This window comes from Nilaparvata lugens, chromosome 1, assembly GCF_014356525.2.
Source record: "Nilaparvata lugens isolate BPH chromosome 1, ASM1435652v1, whole genome shotgun sequence".
NCBI lineage: Eukaryota > Metazoa > Arthropoda > Insecta > Hemiptera > Delphacidae > Nilaparvata > Nilaparvata lugens.
The window spans coordinates 100,619,953-100,635,034 of record NC_052504.1 but is presented as its reverse complement, the minus strand read 5'-3'; the positions used below and the strand labels follow the sequence as shown (position 1 = coordinate 100,635,034).

The window sequence follows — 15,082 nt, the reverse complement described above, 5'->3', positions numbered from 1 at the left end:
GTCCTATAACCTGAAATAATTTCAGGAGCTCCGCCCCATCCTATGCAAAGTTTGATTTTAGAATACCAATTATCAGGCTTCAGATACAATTTTAACCCAAAATTTCAAGTGGAGAAGATTGAGCATGAAAATCTCTATAATAAATTGATGTTTAGTAAAATTTACACCTAAAATTGAAAATAAGCTGAAAATTCAAGAAAATTCGATTATTCAATTGCATACTGTGACACCAGTTGATTCTATTGAATCATTCACTATGGAGAGATAGCAGACCTCATGTGTCTCCAGCGTTATTGTCCTGTCACCAGCTGGATCCTCCAGCTGTTATTAACTTTTGTAATAAACATCAGTTGATAACAAAAATGTTAAAAACTTGTGTTATTAACTCCGGTGTAAACGCAGCTTTAATGCTGTTTCCAGTAATCAAAAAATTATGATTTTATTGTTGTGTTTAAATAACAAAATAATTATTCGATTTCAATCAGTTGATCAGATGATTAGATTCAAATATTATATGTTTTTCAATCAAAACACAAGAAAATCATAATCTGATGTTATTAATACAGACTGGTCGGCTTCCTTGCTATTCACAAGGAATTGATGTTTTGCTGACTCGTAACACACATTTCAGTGTATCGCTCTTATGCTTTGTCCGATTCCATTTTTTTGGTGTTGACTAATTATTGTGAATGAAATTTCTGAAGAAATTATCCTTGGTAAATGTCTTTATCTATCACCGTTCTCCCGAAATTTCGGAGACATTTAAATTAAGAAGTTTAAATTGGCCGCCATTTTGAATTTTCGAATTGAACAAAGTTGAATATTTTTTCTACAGTTCATCTATCTTATTTGAACATATCTACCAATTTCTATAGCGATCAGTTGAAAAACTTTGAAAATAAAAAATTTTTTGTAAAAAAATGACAAATATATCGTAAAGGAAGTGTTTTAGGGAAAAAATTATTTTACATTTTCTCTTTATTTGAACCCATAGAACTTATTTTCGAATTTTGGGACACTCTGTATTCTATAAGCAAGAGATTAAATTTCTCAATAATTCAATTCTTTATTGCCAGAATTCAACAATGCAACAAATCAAGGTCGATAAATCAACACTTATAACAAGAAAATAAAATAAAATTGATTACCAAGAACTAAAAACTAAAAATTTTTTCAGGCACCACCAGCAAAAAGAAAAGTCTTTGACCGCTGGTGGAAGTAGCAAAAAGACCGATTTAAAATAAAAAATAAAAACAAAAAAAAATTTACAATACAAAATCAAGTTGATGACAAGAAAGAAATACTTCACTGCAGAAAACAAAAGAGTGATAACGAATTTTAAGAGAGAGAGAGAAAAAAGAATTTCCAATAGGAATAGAATATTTCGCACCTACAGTAGAAAATGAGATTTTTCCGGCTCGAAATCGGTTTTCAAGTCCGAGGCCGATGTCCGAGGACTAGAGAAGATTGAGAGCCGGAAAAACATTTTTGCCTGTGGTGCGAACGCTATTTTTCGCCACACACAAAAATAAACAATATATATATGAGAATAGTTGTTTACAGAAAGCAGAAGTGGAAGGTGATAGCTCTAGCAAATCTGAGGTAATCTGAATATCAGGAAATTGTACAAGTAGTTTTATTTTTTATTCTGATTTGTCTAAATAACCTAAAAGATGATGTTCAATTATTTGGGAGGTTGAGTTAATACTTTTTTACTTTCCTTGCCCTATTACCATAGGTAAGGAAAGTATTGCTTTCCAAAAAAATCTGGTGTGGTACACTCACACAACTTTCCTTGCTCATATTTGAAACTACGATCAGACTTTTGTATATGTGTGTATATAATTGTTTTCAGAGTACTTTTTCCTTTGTGTAAATTGTGAAATTCGATGATTTTTCCAGTCGTCATTTTTTTTAAAGTCGTCAAAACAGCTGTTCTACAGATGAAATATCTCGACTATGTGTTCTTATTATGAACTGCTCTACCTCATGCACGAGAATGGATTTCTCAAGGATGGGGTGGACCCCCCATTAGTTTCCCAGAAAGGAGACTCATGCCAGTTGATAGAGCTGATGAATTTGAAAAAAATTGGTCAAGTCATTTTTGAGAAAATCGTGAAAAACATGAATTTTTAGTAATCATCCGCCATTTTTCTCAAGAATATTACGGAGCTCCTGCAATTTTCCCAGGAATAAGACTCATGTCAGTTGATAGGGCTTATAAATAGCTATCCATGGTATGAATTTGTAGAAAATCGTTTGAGCCGTTTTCGAGAAAACCGTGAATAACATGATTTTTCAGTGATTATCCGCCATTTTTCTCAAGAATATTACGGAGCTCCTGCAATTTTCCCAGGAATGAGACTCAAGCCAGTTGATAGGGCTTATGAATAAGCCTATTTCATCCTTGGTGAAAATTTGAAGAAAATCGTTAGAGCCGTTTTCGAGAAAACCGTGAAAAACATGGTTTTTTAGTCATCATCCGCCATTTTGTCCGCCATCTTGGATTGAATTTTATTGAATTTCTTGTTGTCAGATCCTTATGGTATAAGGACCTTAAGTTTGGAATTTCAAGTCAATCGGTTAATTAGGAATGGAGTTATCGTGTTCACAGACATACACACACACACACACACACACACACACACACACACACACACCAACACCCAAAAATCATGTTTTTGGACTCAGGGGACCTTGAAACGTATAGAAAACGTGAAATTAGGGTACCTTAATTTTTTTGGAAAGCAATACTTCCCTTACCTATGGTAATAGGGCAAGGAAAGTAAAAATTTGTGTGTGTGTGTTGTGTGTGTGTGTGTTGTGTGTGTGTTGTGTGTGTGTGTGTTGTGTGTGTGTGTGTGTGTGTGTGTGTGTGTGGTGTGTGTGTGTGTGTGTGTGTGTTGTGTGGTGTGTGTGTTGTGTGTGTGTTGTGTGTGTGTGTGTGTGTGTGTGTGTGTGTGTGTTGTGTGTGTGTGTGTGTTGTGTGTGTGTGTGTGTGTGGTGTGTGTGTGTGTGTGTGTGGTGTGTGTGTTGTGTGTGTGTGTGGTGTGTGTGTGGTGTGTGTGTGTGTGTGTGTGTGTTGTGTTTGGTGTGTGTGGTGTGTGTGGTGTTGTGTGTGTGTGTGTGTGTGTGTGTGTGTGGTGTGTGTGTGTGTGTGTGTGTGTGTGTGTGTTGGAACAAGGTATAATACGGGGAGACAATCAAGTATACACAGCACATTAAGGGGAGGTGTGTACACTAAGGGGAGACCCCGTAGTGTCACTGCTCAATTTTAGTAAAAATCACTTCTACATGCTTAAAACCATGTAAAACGTAATAAAAAAAATCTCCCCATTTTGTTAGTAATCTACCTAATTGGGATACACTCGAGTTCCAAAATTGCCACCACGTTGTGCTACGATCGCTAATACACACTTACACAAAAACATTTACGGATTGAGCATACAATGCGGGGTACTTGCATATCCCTGCTATCTCCATTGTTTCCTTCACTGTTCGAAGTAACTGGTTTGCTATGGGGCTTGCCGTGAATTTATGAATCAGCAACGTATCTCCTTTTTCGTTCAGACTCATTGAGTCACAGCTTAGCGAATTCATAGTTTATTTTTCTGTTCATTCACTGAGACATGAGAAGGGAGCGAGGAAACATGCTGCCAGAATGTATTGTGGTACTGATTTTTTAGTTATTTGGTACAAATAGTCTGAAAATGATTCTCCACAAAAAAATACCCTCTGCTAACCTTACAGTATTAAAAATACCTGTTTTTTTCTCCATATAACTCAAAAACCTTTCATAGTGAAAAAATCCAGAACTGTTTCCAAGAGTATAAAATCCTCTACAATTCAACGCCAAATTAGGTTCATCACATCAATGGTGACTTGGTAACACAATTCCCGAGAATTTTCCGCATTGAATTTGGGTTATTGCTAGAATGATGCGAATGGGAGGCTTGTTAAGATTCAAGAATAGCACGTCAGTAAGTTTATATTCTTGAACAGGCTTCACTGAGAATTCACTTACTGTTTTAGAGAAGCGGATGCCTCAAACTTTGCTAACCTAACATTGTATCTCAAGATCAGGATAGCCTATGATAAAATGAAATTTGTCTCTTAGTTTCTCTCCATATTGACATTTTCTTCTGTGTCTGTCAATCCTTGCAAAACTCTCTTGTAAACCTTGGATTGAATATTTTACTTGTGTACGGCATGCTCACTTTTTGTGAAAAGACGTTGTTCCGGAGAAAAGATTTAGTAATCATACCCTGCTCAAAAAAAAAAATAGTACTCACAACACTTTTCCAATTATTTGAGAAAGTAAAAGTTTATTTGAGAAAGTATCAATTGTATTTGAGAATAGTCACTTGTAATTGAGAGAATGTCAGATGTAGCCTAAATGAAATAGTCAATTGTATTTAGGAAGTCATCACACATGTAATTGAGAGTAGTGAATTGTATTTGAGAAATCGTCAAATGTAAATGAGAAGATATCATATCATGAGCAGACATTTGAAAATGAGAAAATTTTCCAATTGACATGTCGTGACTCTTCTGTAGCCTACAGTACAGGTTTGATTTGAGCAGGAAAGGATACTGTACTACGTACACAGTATTCCATAGGCTTTGTATGTGTGAAATTATTATTTTCAATTGTGAAATTTATTTCCCCTGTACTGTTCACGAATGATTAATGAGAATCATTTCTATGTATGTATTGGCAACACGACTTTTGTCTCCAAACATTTGAACTTATCATATCATATCATATCATAATTTCTTTATTCATAAGTTTGTACATTGTATACAATGAATAGTGTCAAAAATATATATCTTTGATTAGATACAATTAAAAATAAAATACATAACAAATAAAACATCTACAGAATACAATAATACAAACATACAATACAATTCAACTCAAAGGATCTGATCTCATTTATTCAAATATTCTTCGATATTATAAAGAGCTCTTTCAGTTAAATATCTCTTTAATTCCAATTTGAATTTATTGGGATTCAGCTCTTGTTGGATTCGCGTCGGTAGCTTGTTATAGAACTTGGCTCCTATGTATGTGGGCTTCTTCTTGTAGAACTCAAGTCTATGGCTTTGCAAATGTAAAAGTTTATCTCTGTTTCTAGTGCTGTACCTATGATTATGTCCTAACGTCAAAATATTTCCAGATTTTCTTTCACACACATAATTGTCTCAAAGATGTAAAGACTGTAAACTGTCATTATATTCAAGTGAGCGAAATGTTCTTTACTGATGCTATGGGGTCTAGGTGTAAAATTTCTTATAGCTTGTTTTTGTGATTTGAGAATTGAATCCATGTTCTGATTTGAAGTAGATCCATAAAGACTTATACCAAAGGATATATAGAGTGTATGTAGGCAAATAAATCATTTTCCGCGTTTCTATTTTACAAAAGGGAGACATTTCTAAGAACATATAATCCACTCGATACCCGTGACAAAACCCTTGTGACATGTTCTGTCCAATTCAAGTTTGATCTACTGTTAATCCCAAGAACTTGGTAGAGGTGGACTGAGAAATGACTTTGTTGTCCAAATTTATTGAAGGAAAAAATGTTTTTACCTGCTGTGTAGTAAATGTCAATAGGTTCGTTTTACTCATATTATTATTAATTTATTGTTCATCAGATGTTTTGCCAAAGTGGAGAGGTTTGATTCTGCTATTATCTCAATTTCATTCTGGGATTTGGCTGATATTTTTAGGTTTGCGTCATCAGCATACAAAACTAGCTCACTATTGCCTTCGAGATATGGTATACCTTTCAGATAACAGATAAAGAGAATTGGTCCCAAATTGAGCCTTGGGGTACACCGCACCTACTTGTTCTCATTTTTGAATTGAAGGTATTCCTGAATCCCTTGTGATTCATATGACTTATTTGAACAAACATTTTCCTGTTCATGATGTATGATTCAAACCACTTGTAAGATACACCTGTCACCCCTAAAGTTTTAAGACGACCAAGCAAAATCCTGTGTTCAACTTGATGAAGATCAAATTCTCAATGTTCACGGCGCAATTGAACTTTATCATCAATCAATTGAATCTCTTGATCAGCAATTCGGTAACTCTCCAATGGATTTTGGGGCTCAAAATATTTTTTATTTAAAAACTAAACGTTTCATTTGAATATAAATATATTATCATATTATTTTTCATGAGTACAGTTATGGAAAATAAAAGTATTGTTTTTTAAATCATTCCCCAATTACAACTGACAACTTTTCGATTTCAAATCGTATGTTCTCAAATTAGGAGTTGATAGTGAGCTGTTGAACGGAGCGGTCGCAGAATTGTTTTGCTCTCTTATCTCAGTTTCCGGACGGGTCGTGCTTAATCGGTTCATTTAGTGCATGTTAACCTAAAACGTTCTTTCGTAATAAATTGAATTATCAATTTGTTATTTATTTGTGAATTGTTTTCAAGTGAATCGAAATATTCAAAGTTTAAATTAATAAAAACAGTATCCCAATACTTTCCACAGACGGTAGTGCTAAAAGAGACCTAGAGCTAAAAGTTCTTTCGTATAAATTGAATTATCAATTTTTTTTTATTTGTGAAATTGTTCTCAAGTGAATCGGAATATTCGAAGCTGAATGAATAAGAACAGTATCTAACAATACTTTTCACGGACGATAGTGCTAAGAAGAGTCTCGTGCTAAAAGTTCGCCTGAGCTCGAAGAGATGGAACAAAAAAGCGTGCTCCAGACCCAAGTGTTAAAGCTTCCGGTATGTGAACTCAGACTTTATTGAATCACTATTTGACCGTTTTGAAAAGCGGTTTAGTAAGGCTATGGATGAAAAACTCGCGCTGCTAGCTACAAAGGTGGATTTAAATGGTCTAATTGAAAAAGTGAATAAACTCTCTGTCGAGAATTAACAGTTAAGAAATCAAATTGTTGCTCAAAAATTCAGAATAATCTCATAATCAGGAAGATGGAAAATTTTGAAAATAGATCGAGAAGGAACAATATAATTTTTCGCGGGCTGAAATATGAATGTGCAACAGTGGATTACGTGAGAACTGTCAAAGACTTTTGTGTGAGTCATTGGGGGCACGAGCAGGTACCTGGGTTAATCGAGCACATGCATCGGGCAAGAAAATAGATAACGGGCCAATCATTGCGCATTTTCCGGACGATCAGGACATCCATTTCATCACGAGAAACAGTAGGAAGCTGAAGGGTACACAGTTTGTGATTCATGAAGACTTTGCTTTCGACACAGAAAACGACGATCAAAGCTTTTCCGGGTGCTTGGCGAGTTGAAGAAACAAGTTCCGGGAGTGAGAGGAGAGTATCGGTTGAAGTGGATCGTTTAATCGTGAATAGTCGGTTTTTCACGCTGGATGAGGAGAATGGACTGGTCTCGGAGGGAGAGGATGGCTGCAGAAGATCGGGAGCATGTTCGATGAGAGTGTGATGCGGGCCGTGAGCGGGAGCATGTGTGATGAGGAGGAGCGAGGCGGCGAGGACGAAGACCGCAACCGCTGAGATAACGCCGTCAGTCCGTGTGAGAAGGGACAGTTGAGTATAGTAGCGTACAATGTGGCTGGATTAAGTGGTAAGATTTGTTCAAGTATATAATTTTATTTGTAATTATGATGTTTTTGTACTATTGGAGACGTTTGTTGAAAGAGGAAAGCAATTGTATTTTGAAAACTGTTTTCCAGATTACAATTTATACTGGGAATTCGCAGTTGGAGAATCAAACTGAGGTAGAGCAAAGGGAGGAAAGTTAATAGAAATTAGTAAAAGAATAGAGAGTTTTTGTAAGGTAATCGATGCGCTTGAGAGGAAAGTTATTCACATGAATGCAGGGCAACGGGATGAATATTATATAGTTCCAATTTACCTGAGTGGTGGAGGAGACATGGAATGGGAGAGAGAATTCAATACATTATGGGAGTTTATGATAGTGCAAGAGCATAATAGAAATAATATGATTTTAATTGGAGATTTAACGGTAGAATAGGAAATGGACAGGACATGTCGGAATTAACAGATGTAATAGAATTGGAAATGCACTGAGTAATAAGCAAGAGTCAAAGGATGAGGTGATTAATATGAAAGGTAAGAAATATTGGAGTTCTGTGAGGTTTTTAATTTCATCATTATGAATTGAAGGATAAGTGGAGATAGGTGGGGAGAATTTCTTTATAGGCAGAGGGGCTTCCGTAATAGATCTATGTTGCATGGCTGTCGAATTAGCGCAAATAGTTGGAAAATTTTCTATTGTGCCAGAATTTTTATCTGATCATTTCCCAATTGAAGCTACGCTAATCACGGTTGATACTCTAGAAAGAGAGAGCACATTTTACCACTCTTACCGAAGTTGAAATGGAAGGAAGCGAGGAAGAATGAATATATATCTAAACTCACCAATGCTTGTAGAGAAATAATGGTCTCCCGAGAGTAGTGAAGAGACTTATGAAGTATTAAATAATCTTGTATATAGAGCTGCAATTATGTGCCCCAACCTGATAGAAAGAGAGAAGGATGGAGAGAACAGTGGTTCGACAAAGAGTGTGCGGTTATGAGAAGCGAGTGTTCAGCCTATTGAATGTGTTTAGAAAATCAAATTCGGAGCAGGTGAGAGAAAATTATATGAAGGTAGTAAAGGAATACAAACTGCTATGTAAGAGTAAAAGGCAAGCGTATTACAGCGATATAAAAGAACAATTCGAAGAGTCAAGGATTCCAGTGATTTGTGGGCTCTGATAAAGCAATTCAAGTGTAGAGAGTTCAAGATTTCGGGAACTGTGAGTGCTGAGGATTGGGTTGAACACTTCAGACGAGTGTTTGGATCAGTTTGCGGGGTAGTCACATATTATGCGGCGAGGAATGTTGAAGATCAAACTCTTGACAAAGACATAGATATGAATGAATTGGAAAGTGCCTTCAAGACAATGCGCAACAATAAGGCTCCAGGTGATAACAGAGTTCCTGCTGAGTTTTACAAGAATGCGTCAAAAATTACAAAGAGATTATTTTGACTTTTCCAATGCCATCGTCAGAGGTGGACAGATACCAACAGGGTTTCCACGTTCAATTATATTTCCATTGCATAAAAAAAATGATACTAATGAAGTGAATAATTATAGAGCCATATCTTTTATAAATGCTGTCGCTAAAGTATTTTCATTTATTTTACTGAGGGTTGCAGTTGTGGGAGGAAAAGAAAAGATTATTAAAGAGAATCAGTGTGGCTTTCGGAGAGGTTATTCGGCTACTGATAATATTTTTGTTCTATTCAATATAGTAATGAAAACGTTGAATAGACCTACAAAGAAGTTGTACTGTTTCTTTTTGGGCTACGATAGTGTGGACAGAGAGGCTTTATTTTTTAAACTGAGTGAATTGGGAGTGTCGACTAAATTTATTGCGATGTTGAGGAGTCTATATAGAAATACGAAGTCCTGTATGGAGGGTAACTTAACAGAATACTTTGAAACCAGAAATGGATTATAACAGGGATGCGTATTCTCCCCGTTGCTATTCACACTATTTTTGAATGATTTGAGTGATGTTATTGGTGGAGGTATATTATGTTGGGCAGAGGCTGATAAATTCGCTGTTATATTCTGATGACGTGGTATTGTTGTCTGAGAATCCTCGACATCTGCAGTCAATGATAAATAAGTTAAAGGGATATTGCATAAGGTGGAATCTCACAGTGAACATGGCTAAATCCAAGATTGTAGTTTTCAGAAGAGGAGGACGATTGGGAGAGAGAAGTGGTACTATGGAAATGAAGTTATTGAAACAGTGAATGAGTACAGATACCTGCGAGTTGTTGTTTGGTTTTTTGTTCGTGAAGTTAATAATTATGTTGTTTGTATATTTTATAAGTCCAGCCACATTGACGCATACAAGGTCCCTTAAGAGGGTGAATTTAAGAGTGTGAATTGCTTTTTAAAAGTTGTTACAATGTTTAGTTATGATAATTACGAGAATTAGTTAGGTATGAGAAGAAGGAGGAATTGGATAGGAATGATAGGGAGAATAATTATTGAGTGAATTATGTAACCACAAGAACAATAATAATTATTCAATATTGGTATAATGTATAATAAAGAAATCTATCTACTCGGCTGACGGCCTCGGCTAAGCCTAAAGAACTTTTATTTATGATGAAAAGAATGCTTGTTCAATTTATTTGTGAAATTTAGTTGAGTTTGAATTGAATTGGAGGTATTATTTTCATTTTCTGTAATGTTGAAAGAAGTGCAATAAAGTTCTGTTCTATTCTATTCAATTATTGTTCTCAAGTTAAAATGATACTTTCTCAGATAAAATTCACTATTCTCAACTACAAGTGATGACTTCTCAAATGCAATTGACTATTCTCATTTACATCTGACGTTTTCTCAAATACTAATGACTATTCTCAATTAATACTTTCTCAAATACAGTTGGAAAAGGTGTACTTCTCAGATAGGGAGGGTTGATAGGATAGGGTATCTTGATAAGATAAAGAATGAGGAATCAGAGTTGTGTGAGTAGTGAGTCCTTCCAGTTCATATTATTAAATAATCTAATTTGGGTAGCTGAAAGTTTCTCAACAATGCAACATAAAATGGAGTACGGTACTCTATCACTATCAGGAAGCTCATGGTATAGCAGTTCCGGAATCTCTATTTTTTTAAATAAATACAAATAGTGAAAACGCAATGTAGACCAGGGGTTCCCAAAAAAATGTTTCTATGTACTCCCTCACCTACAAGCAATAATGTCGAGGACCACATCGGAATTTACAGTTGGGAGGCACTGTGAAACGTGTACTTTCTCGAATCCCAGTACTAATTAGCTCATATCCATACTTGGAATGTTTATTTGAATGTTAAATGATCAGTAGTAGAATTGGTAGGAAAACTGTAAGTGGAATATTGTATTATATATCAAATACCTGTCAGGCAGTTTAGGTTTATTACTTGGCATTTCAAACCCTTGATTCAATCCAGGCCAGAATAGAGTCTGTTTCTCAATTAAAGGATTGGTTCCAAGAAGAGATTGGATATGATAGACTATCATTTCCAATTATGTCATTTGAGAATCATTGATAATGCATTAATTGTCTGGAACCAGGTATAATCTAGTGCCACTTGCGGGTAGGCTGAAGAGCATACCGACGACACTGATTGAGATAACATGAGAAAAATGCTAATGCGCTATTCATTGACCAAACGTAGTGAGGTCTATGTTTCAACTCGATTGGCTTTTGTCTGTCTGTATGTAACGCGATTACGGCCAAACGCGTTGATAGAATCATATGAGATTTGGCAGGAATACTCCTTTTTCAACTGCGCGTCGATGTATTAATACACAAGGTTTTTTTCAAATTTTGCATTTTAAGGATAATATGAAAAGAGAAGGAATCCCTCATTACTCCGACATCACTGTATATAATTGACCGAGCGAAGTGAGGTCTAAGATTCATGTCGACGGCTGTGCATTTCTCTTTATGTTTATATGTTGCGCATTCACAGCGATATACGGCAATATATTTCCATGAAATTTAACAGTATGTTCCTTTGTAAATTGCGCGTCGACATATATACGAAGTTTTTCAAAATGTTGCATTTCAAAGATAATATAAAAGGAAAGGAGCCTCCCAAGATACTCACAAAGATACAGAATATCTCTTGCAGTTAACAGAAGCTTGATGAACATGGATCTTTGAAAGTTGTTTTTTTTGCATGCATCCACTCTTTCAAATAGGATACATTATTCTGAATTATTCTGTGAACATAGGTGTAGACTACTTTCTAGGATCATGTAAATGTTAGGGTCAAGCTACTGAGAAGTCATGGTGGGGGGAGTGAACAGGCCGTCGTGTTTTTCTTAGGCTAGTTTCACACGGCAGAATCCCGTCTCCTGAAGATCATATTTCAGATCATTTCATATTTCGCAGCTCGAAGGCTTTCACAAGGGGATCTCAAATTTCAGACGCGTTTGCTCAGAGTATGACTCATTACTTTTCTCAAAGTATTCGGATTTGGATTCAGCGACCCCAAATTTTTTAAAGCGTAAGTCCCATTTTCGAAAATACCCAAAAACAAGGGAGTTACAGCACTTTTTAATATAGCTTTTACATTATCATAAAGTTATGTTTAGTAAAAATGTACCTACTAAGATAATAATACTTCTGCCTCACAGGTAAAGGTTTTTAGAAGCTTTTAAACACTCTTGAAAAGTTCAAACATGAACATTTTAAAACATTAGGGGCCGTTTTCCGAGCTCGGGATTTAGCTGAGTCCAAGACTTTAAACAGCTGGAGTCAGAAATTTGGTTTTCCAAGACGGGGCGTAGTCGCAGTCATTGTCATAGTCACGTTTGAATTAAATCTCGAAAAACTAGAAAATTGAACACAAAAAAATAAAGAGAAAAGTGTAAAGTTTCAGCTATTTTGAATTATTCAGGAATGTCTAATTCCGTCAAGGAAAAACGTTTCCAATTATAGAAATGAGAAAATAAAAACTAAGACTTCTATTATAAAAGCTGACCTTTTGGAAAGCCAATTTTCTGACTATTGCTGTTTAGAGTCTGGGACTTAGCTAAATCCTGAGCTCGGAAACCGGCCCTAAAAGTTCTAGTTTAAAAAAAAATTCCAGCTTTGAAAGTTTCAAACTTCAAAAGGTTGAATCCAAATATGGAATCAGAAATCATCTCCCATTATCACTCAATAAAATACGAGAAAAAGTAACCTTGTACAGTTAACTTCACTGAATTATTTACGTTGTCGGGATTTCAATTTTGTCATACAACAATCTAATTCATTAGGTTGAAATCGTTGAATATTACCATGGATTTCCTGTTGAATCATTGACTTAAAATCTTTGCAACAATCAATAAAATTTATTACACAGTATAAATATGCAGTCAGTGAATGTAACATTCTATACTAACTGCATACAGTAGGCTATAAACATTGTGCTGATCTGAACAGTGAGTATAGAATGTAATTACATTATTTACTCTAACAGCTAACTGGATCTGAATTGATCTATTGTAATAATGGACATAATGAAATAATGTCTTACTATTCCAAGTAAAACGAAACTAATGTTTGTGTTTGTATAAGAGCTGCTGAGTGGATACTGCATACTGAGAATTCATAAATGATCCAGACCAGCCTGGCGACTTCGATGCTATCGACACCGGAATCTCCTTTTATTTCTATCAATGAATGAATCTGAATTAAAACCATGTATTGTATCAACTATCCTATTATCGTATTGTATTCGTGAAGCCTGTTTAGTAAAAGCCAGTTACATACACATCGATTTTTTACCGTCCTTGCCCTATTACCATAGGTAAGGAAAGTATTGCTTTCCAAAAAAATCTGGTGTGGTACACTCACACAACTTTCCTTGCTCATATTTGAAACTACGATCAGACTTTTGTATATGTGTGTATATAATTGTTTTCAGAGTACTTTTTCCTTTGTGTAAATTGTGAAATTCGATGATTTTTCCAGTCGTCATTTTTTTTGAAGTCGTCAAAACAGCTGTTCTACAGATGAAATATCTCGACTATGTGTTCTTATTATGAACTGCTCTACCTCATGCACGAGAAGGAGGTTACTAAGTCCATTTCTCAAGGATGGGGTGGACCCCCCATTAGTTTCCCAGAAAGGAGACTCATGCCAGTTGATAGAGCTGATGAATTTGAAAAAAATCGGTCAAGTCATTTTTGAGAAAATCGTGAAAAACATGATTTTTTAGTAATCATCCGCCATTTTTCTCAAGAATATTACGGAGCTCCTGCAATTTTCCCAGGAATAAGACTCATGTCAGTTGATAGGGCTTATAAATAGCTATCCATGGTATAAATTTGAAGAAAATCGTTTGAGCCGTTTTCGAGAAAACCGTGAATAACATGGTTTTTCAGTGATTATCCGCCATTTTTCTCAAGAATATTACGGAGCTCCTGCAATTTTCTCAGGAATGAGACTCAAGCCAGTTGATAGGGCTTATAAATAGCTATCCATGGTAAAAATTTGAAGAAAATCGTTAGAGCCGTTTTCGAGAAAACCGTGAAAAACATGGTTTTTTAGTCATCATCCGCCATTTTGTCCGCCATCTTGGATTGAATTTTATTGAATTTCTTGTTGTCAGATCCTTATGGTATAAGGACCTTAAGTTTGAAATTTCAAGTCAATCGGTTGATTAGGAATGGAGTTATCGTGTTCACAGACATACACACATACACACATACACACACACACACACACACCAACACCCAAAATCATGTTTTTGGACTCAGGGGACCTTGAAACGTATAGAAAACGTGAAATTAGGGTACCTTAATTTTTTTCGAAAGCAATACTTCCCTTACCAATGGTAATAGGGCAAGGAAAGTAAAAATTTAAGGTACCCTAATTTCATGTTTTCTATACGTTTCAAGGTCCCTTGAGTCCAAAAACTTGTTTTTTGGGTGTGTGTGTGTGTGTGTGTGTGTGTGTTGTGTGTGTGTGTGTGGTGTGTGTGTGGTGTGGTGTGTGTGTGTGTGTGTGTGTGTGTGTGTGTGTGTGTGTGTGTGTGTGTGTTGTGTGTGTGTGTGTGTTGTGTGTGTGTGTGTGTGTGTGTGTGTGTGTGTGTATGTCTGTGAACACGATAACTCCATTCCTAATTAACCGATTGACTTGAAATTTTAAACTTAAGGTCCTCATACGTTGAGGATCCGACAATAAGAAATTCAATAAAATACAATCCAAGATGGCGGAAAAAATGGCGGATAATTACTAAGAAACCATGTTTTTCACGGTTTTCTCAAAAACGGCTCCAACAATTCTCTTCAAATTCATACCATAGATAGATATTCATGATCACTATCAACTGGCATGAGTCTCATTTCTGGGAAAATTCCATGTGCTCCGTAATATTCTTGAGAAAAATGGCGGATAGTGACTAAAAAACCATGTTTTTCACGGTTTTCTCGAAAACGGCTCTAACGATTTTCTTCAAATTTATACCATGGATAGCTATTCATAAGCCCTATCAAATGACATGAGTTTTTTCCTGGGAAAATTGCAGGAGCTCCGTAAT

General features: G+C 35.7%; 1 protein-coding gene across 1 annotated transcript in view; it reads left to right on the top strand.

Annotated features, from left to right (window-relative positions):
• Positions 1-15,082, top strand: part of LOC111058678 (acetylcholinesterase) — a 37,663-nt gene that overhangs the window by 18,610 nt on the left and 3,971 nt on the right. The window lies entirely within an intron of this gene.